Here is a 7,667-nt window from a genome sequence, read left to right as displayed (position 1 = left end):
GTGTGGCACACTCTGAATTTACTTAAAGAGCCTTTAGTCTGACTGAAGGCTCTCTGAGGTACCAGAGAATTGTGAAGATCTTAAAAGATTTACGGCCACACCCTAGACATTAACTCCGTTTTAGCATCTCTGACGTTCTGAATAGTGTGAGAGCTTTCAAAACCATCAAGACCTACCTTATTTTTGTTTAACAGTCCTTCCCTTAGTTTAGCTCTCTCTAATTTCACATTTCACTATAAGTAGCGAGAAAAAAAAAGTAGGTGGTAACTAACTATTCTGCTTGGAAGTCTCAGCTGGATCTAATTTATCAGGCATATTTTCTATTTTCTACGTTCCTGCAGACAAGTGTATTGTTGAGCTTCTGCCCTTTCTTCCAATTTCCAATAAGATTTTTCTCCCATTCCTTTAAGACTTCACTGCTAGCCTCCTCATAATTCAAAATTCTATGCACAATGGGTTCAAGATACTTGATCTTTTACCAATATTCTCCTTAAAATTCTCACACAGTTTCCAGCTTCTACACATTGCCTACTTCCGAAACCAGTCTCATTTTAGATTTGTTATGAGAGCGTTCTATTTCCAGGTTCCAAAATCTGTCAGGAGTTAGAGTTCATTCAGCATTCAGACAAGTAGAGCCACCAGCAAAGTGAATCCGCAACCACGTTCCATTCTTATGTCATTCCATTGAAGACTCACATTTACAGGAAAACATTTTGCTGTCCAAGCCTGGTTCACATGGCCATCCACTCACTGATCAGAAGAAAGGCAGGGTTGTTGGACTGATAGTGACACCAAAATGACCCGTGATAAGAATGGTTAGTTTTTCAAAAGAAAGGCGCATGTTACTATCAATTGAAGCAGAAGGAGATACTGGTTGGATGAAATAATAGATGCCCACCACCTCTATCAATAGTCTTTGTAACTGGCTGATGGCCTGTTATTTGCAAATAATGGATAGAAAGAGTCCATAGAGTATACCCTTCCCAAAGATGTCAGGGTGATTTACAAAGAAAGATACGATGCTTACTTCTGTTTACAGCTCTAGGCTATCTCCTATATCCAGCTCAGTTCATGCTTCGCTTGGCTTATAATGTTGCATAGGAACAGGTAGTAAAATGTAGCGCAGGAAAGAAATGTCTTGAACCAAACAGAATGATTAGAAAGACCTCTCTCCCATAGACATGGCCTGAGAGATAAATTACAACTCGGAGACCACACAAAAATCTGAGTGCATTGTAAACAGGGTAAACATTCGGACTTTGAAATTACCATCAATTTCTTCCTTTCTTATTATCAACATTTCTCTGCCTGTATACTTAAAAAATATTAATTCAGAACATCAATCTTTGCTTTCTCCCAAAAATGTCCTGGGCTATGTGATATTTTCACACAAAGGAGCTATTTTTGGCATTCAAAAATTGCTTTTCTTCCTGCTGGCAAAAAGAATTCACTCACTACCTACTAGTGCATAACACTTATTTTGCTTAAAAAAAAAAAGAGGAAAAAGAAAAAGGAGCTTCCTCCAAATGATATAGAAGAAAAGAGAAGATATTAAATTTTTAAAAGACAAAATTACTCCTCCTCTTGGAATATTTCTGGAACAGCACCCTGCTGCGGGTCTATTGCTTCAGAGGCTAACAGTTACATAAAGCCTCTTTAACAGCTTCTATTCCACGAATAGCATTGTCTCTGCCTTGAAAGGAACAGGCAATGGAATAATGACTGACTTTAGAGCCACACCCTTATTTATATTCAGGGCTTGTCAAGGGAGAGATTACCCCATTGCTTTTTACTTTTTTGTTTGGATCTTTTTTTTTTTTTTTAGTAGAGACGGAGTTTCGACATCTTGGCCAGGCTGGTCATGAACTCCTGACCCTCATGATCCACCCGCCTCGGCCTTCCAAAGTGCTGGGATTACAGGCGTGAGCCACCGCGCCTGGCCTTTTGTTTGGCTCTTACTTCCTTTTTGAATATTTCTAAAGTTTCGCTTCCATATGTGCCTGGGACCCCTATGTTCATACTGAATGGAAGGAGAAAATTAGGCTGAGAATTGAAAAATTAAAATTCTCTTTGGTCTATTAACTTACTGGGTGTTCTGAAGCCAATATTTTATTTAAAGAGAGGAAAAAAAGTAAGAACTTTGTAAATAAGTTTTGTACAATTTGATGCTTAAATGGACATTATGGGCCATTATTAAATGATGAACATTTTAAAATAAATGGTTATTTTAATAAACAAAAGTGTCATTTTATTTAATCTCTCCCTTTAAGTTATAGGTTGCATGGTAATTTAGGAAATACCGCTTGTATTCATTCGTTATCATACTGCTATAAAGAAATACCTGAGACTGGGTAACTTATTAAGAAAAGAGATTTAATTGGCTCATGGTTCCACAGGCTGTACAGGAAGCCTGGCTAGGGAGGCATTGGAAAACTTAGAATCATGGCGGAGGCTAAGGGGAAGCAGACACAACTTCACATGGCCAGAACAGAAGGAAGAGAGAGGGGAGAGGTGCCATACACTTTTAAACAACCAAATCTTGCAAGCACTCACTATTACCCAGCAGCACTGAGGGGCAAACTGCCCCCACAACCCAATCCCCTCCCACCAGGCCCTCCCTCCAACACTGGGGATTACAATTTGATCGGAGATTCAGGCGAGGATGCAGATCCAAACCATATCACCACTCTTTGTTAGAAACTCTGTAAACTTAACTATTTGGGAAAAACAAACGTTATTGCATTTCTTTCACTGAGCATAAGCACAGAACGACATACCATTTTTACCAGCATTAGTGTTAAATTTTCTTGGGACTTAAATTTAAAAATTCTCCAAACCATCTTAGCTTTAAAATTAAAAGGGGATTTTATCATTTATAGCACTTACACTCCTGGGATACTAATTAGTGAACAATTCATCTGGAAAATTAAAGATGTCTTCCAGAAAGTGTTACTAAAATGGGTGTTTAAAAAAAAAAAAAGTCTATGTGAGGAGAACTAGACTCAACTAACCAGCAGCTGAAAGAATATGTTCTTATTCTATGAGATTATATATTTATAACAGAAAATAAAAGTATGCTACTATGGATGACATTGCAATACACTAATACAATAGAACAAAATCTGGTAGTTCCCAGATGCCTGATGCCTTCACTAGCAGGATGAAGTGAGCTGGTGTTACATCAAACCACTGGAAAGGATTGAGCAGACGCGGCGCTGAGGAAATCATGCATTACCCTATGGCCCCCGGAATCTCAGTTTTCTCTTACGGAGATAGCTGAAGATAAAGAATTTAGGGCAATATGATTCTTCCAGTGCTAGAGGTTTATAGCTCTGTAGAATACACACATCCTACAGTGTGTGCAGGGGAGGGGGCTAACTGAGGACAATAGTGTCTGAGCAGCAGCAAGAAAGGGAGGACACAAGGGAAAGAGGATGTCATGGGAACCATCAGGATGGTGCTTCTGGGAAAGAGGGTTTCAGAGGGAATTCTTTAATAAGGATAATGAATGAATCATGTGTAGATTGTTGGATGGACAAATGGATGGATGGTTAAGTGGTCAGCAGGTAAACATTCCATATTGTCCTGTTATTTCCACTTCAAATCCTACCTTTTCTTCTTTCACATACTGGTTACTTACTACTTATTGCAAACTCTTTTTCGTTATTATTTCTTTTTTTTTTTTTTTTCTGAGATGGAGTTTCACATTAGTCACCCAGGCTGGAGTGCAATGGAGACTCACTGCAGCCTCCCTCTCCCCGGTTCAAGTGATTCTCCTGCCTCTCAGCCTCCCAAGTAGCTAAGATTACAGGCGTGCACCACCACGCCCAACTAACTGTTTTTTCTTTTCTTTTCTTTTTTTTTTGAGACAGATTCTTACTCTGTCACCAGGCTGGAGTGCAATGGGGCGATCTCAGCTCACTGCAACCTACACCTCCCGGGTTGAAGCAATTCTCCTACCTCAGACTCCCAAGTAGCTGGGATTACAGGTGCGCACCACCACATCCAGCCAATTTTTGTATTTTTAGTAGAGACGGGATTTCACCATGTTGCTCAGGCTGGTCTCGAACTCCTAACCTCAAGTGATTTACCCTCCTCGGCCTCCCAAAGTGCTGGTATTTACAGGCATGAGCCACTGCACCCAGCCTGCAAACTCTTTTTCTTGTCCTCATTCCTAACATCTTATTTGGTCTCTTAATTCAGACACTTGATGACCAGACTCTTTTAGACCAAAAACCATGCCTTATTATAATCCGTACCTCCGGCACAAGCACTTAGCCAAATGCCTAGTATATAGTAGAAATTAGATACGTGTTTGGTGACAGAATGATGTGTAAATAAAGAAGTGGATGAATATTAAAGGGCTGAATGAAGAATGGGATAAACCACTCTTCCTTCGTATCACTGAAAAAAGTTGAGGATAGGTTTTTGATGATAATTTTATTTTTCAATGATAACATGGTACTATATAGAAAGCTACTATATTTTTAAAAATTAGCTTACTAGTCTACTTCACAAACAATATGGATAAAGTAAGCTTTTGTGGGCCTGCTTGTTCCTGTGGTGATACCTTGACACCTTGAAAATTCTGAGTTGTGCTCTCAACTCCAAAACCTTGACTAGTGCATGGCTTGTAAATCTGCCTGTTGTGTTTATCAGTTGGAGAATATCCAAAACATAAAGTAGAAATTAACTTTTGCTACTACAAGTCTAACGTGACTTGTAATGTTTTATGGAGGTTTTAGATGCTGACAATCGTGGCTAATAAACAGAATGCAGATCTACACCTTCTCTATGTATAAAACATGCTGTTTAGAGAAGTGTTGCTGTATGTCAAAAGGAGGAAAACTGTTCTGTGACTCCGAAGACAAAAGCAGAATCCAAGGTAGCAGTCACCAGGGTCAAGATTTCAATTCAACTTAAAGAAAGCCAAGCCTTCCAACAATGGAAAGAGGCTCCTCCTGAAGTAGCCAGCTCAGCCACCACTGGCCATATTCAAAAAACAGAGATACTTGGTTTTTGTACAAAAGATTAAAACTGACCAAAAATTTACATGCTAAACCTGAAGAATTCTGGGCCACCCTGAGGCCTTCTCTGCCCATTGAATAGCCACCCTAAAGGAGATTTTGACTGACGGTTTTCTTTACAGGGTGATTCACGGGCTTACCTTGTCTAGTCATCCATCCAACCATTTAACCATCCATCCATTTGTCCATCCAACAATCTACCCATTGATTCATTCATTATCCTTATTAAAGAGTTCCCTCTGAATCCCTCTTTCCCAGAAGCACCATCCTGATGGTTCCTATGACATCCTCTTTCCCTTGTGTCCTCCTTTTCTTGCTGCTGCTCAGACACTATTGTCCTCATTTAGCCCCCTCCCCTGCACACACTGTAGGATGTGCGTATTCTACAAGGCCTAACCACTTATCCTGACTTCTTCCTTCTTTACGAAACAAATTCCTCAGAAATCCGGGGAAATGTTTCTTCTATTGTCACTCACATTTATTATTTTATTTTTATAACACCCTGTGAAGAAGGTAGTATTAATATCAGTATTCCCATTTTGTAAATGAGGAAACTGAGACCCAGAGAAGTTCTCTTACCAGCCCATGCTCACATGACTAAAATCACCTGAACCTGCTCCCTCTGGTTCTAAGCCTGGTGCTCTTCCCACCACCACAAGTGAGACAACTAGGTCCTGAGGATTTAAATGGGAAATTTATTTTTGAGCTAGAAGTCTCCTTCTACTTTATATATGACTCAAATTTTTTAATATTATTTATCTATCAATTAAACTAATACGGGGCTCTGTAAATGTTCCTAAAACCAATTTCTTTTTATGGAGTACATTGCAGCAGTCATAAACTCAGAGTACTATTATTTAAGTTAGTTATTTTAAGATTATACAAAGAGGCCAATTTTATCACATCATCATTGCTATTTTGTCATTTTAGCATAGACAGGTTAATTTAAGGAAAGAAACTAATTTCAAAGGCAGTAAGCCACAATGGCATTGAAAAACCTCTGCCAGCTGGCTGTAATGCTCTGAAAATTAATGAAATCATCACCTCTTAAAATTTTCTCTGGAGCTACACTGTCAGGAACATATTCTTTCTAAATTTAGTTATTGGCAAACAGTCACTTTTAAAAACTAACAAAATTTATTAATAATTTCCATACATATCAGGGTGTGTCTTGTTAGTCAGTAACATTTTAATTTGAATGTCTATTACTTTATGACATAAACGAATCAAGATGATTTGTACTACAAAACTGGAGAAGAAACCACAAAAAATGATCCCCAGATGCTTGTGGTAGGTAGTTCAGGCTTGGCTGAAGGAAAATCAGGGTGTTATTTCAGACCTATATTCATATATTGCAAGTCTTTTGAGTATCCAAGTAGGATGATAATAAATGTCACAAAAATCCAGCAGGAGACTGCATAGATCATCAGTCCTCAGCAGAATCTTGCTGAAGGCCAACTTTTGGTGAATAAAATAGTTATGATCGCCATAAGTTTGGGGGGCATAAAATGTTTTACATTTACATAAATTTACATAAACTACCTAAATGATTTCAGCTACCAGGAGAAAAATATATGAGTGTTTTCTTCCATTATTTAGATCTCATATACCTTCTAGAGAAGTGTTTAAGAGAACTTGCTTGCAAATTTCTCTGAAGAATTCTATTGCCAAGTTTGATAGTAAAAACTTGATTAAATAAAATAGCTGTGCAAAGGAAATCTGATTAAATTTAATTCAAGTGAATCTATTTTTTAAAATCTTTATTGTTTAAAATGTGTCCAAAATAGGTTCTTTTTTCTCCTCCTTTAATTAGTTCAATATATAGTGTTGAATACTATTAAGGAGTACAGGGTCATTTCAGAAACATTATTAAGAGAGAAAGCTTAGGCGGGCTCTGATTCTAGGTTTGATGTCCACTAGTTTTGGAATATGAGGCAAATTCTTTAAATTCTTTCATCTTCTATTTTTGCAGCTATGGAACAAAAGATGGCAAGGGGGTTCTCCCACCTGAATACAGAAAAAATAACCTGAGGGCTTTGATAAAAATTAGAATCCTGAGAACTAACTTGAAAAATCTTGATTTGAGAGTGAGGAAAAAAACCAGAAATCCATATTTATGGTCAGCACTGTAGGTGATTTCAGTACAATTGGTCACAGCACTGAGTTAGGAATTGCCAAAACAATCTTGAGCCAAAATAACAGAGCTGGAAGCATCACACTCCTTCATTTCAAAACATATCATAAAGTGATTGTAATCAAAACTGCACGGTACTTTCATAAAAACAGATACATTGATCAGTGGAGCAAGATAGAAACCCCAGAAATAAACTTATGCATTTATGGTTAACTAATTTTTGACAAAGATGCCAAGAATACACAATTGGGAAAGGACAATCTCTTCAATACATGTTGTTGGGAAAACTGAATATCCGTATGCAGAAGAACAAAATTAGACTCTTACCTTATACCATATACAAAAATCAACTCAAAATGAATTAAAGATTTACATATAAGACATTGGAAACTGTAAAACTACTAAAAGAAAACAAAAAAGAAAATCTTCATAACATTGGTATAGCCAATCATTTTTTGGATATGACCCCTGAACCACAGGCAATAAAATAAAAATTAGCAAATTAG

Source organism: Cebus imitator, unplaced genomic scaffold (genome assembly GCF_001604975.1).
Source record: "Cebus imitator isolate Cc_AM_T3 unplaced genomic scaffold, Cebus_imitator-1.0 Scaffold266, whole genome shotgun sequence".
NCBI lineage: Eukaryota > Metazoa > Chordata > Mammalia > Primates > Cebidae > Cebus > Cebus imitator.
This window is presented reverse-complemented; position numbering follows the sequence as displayed.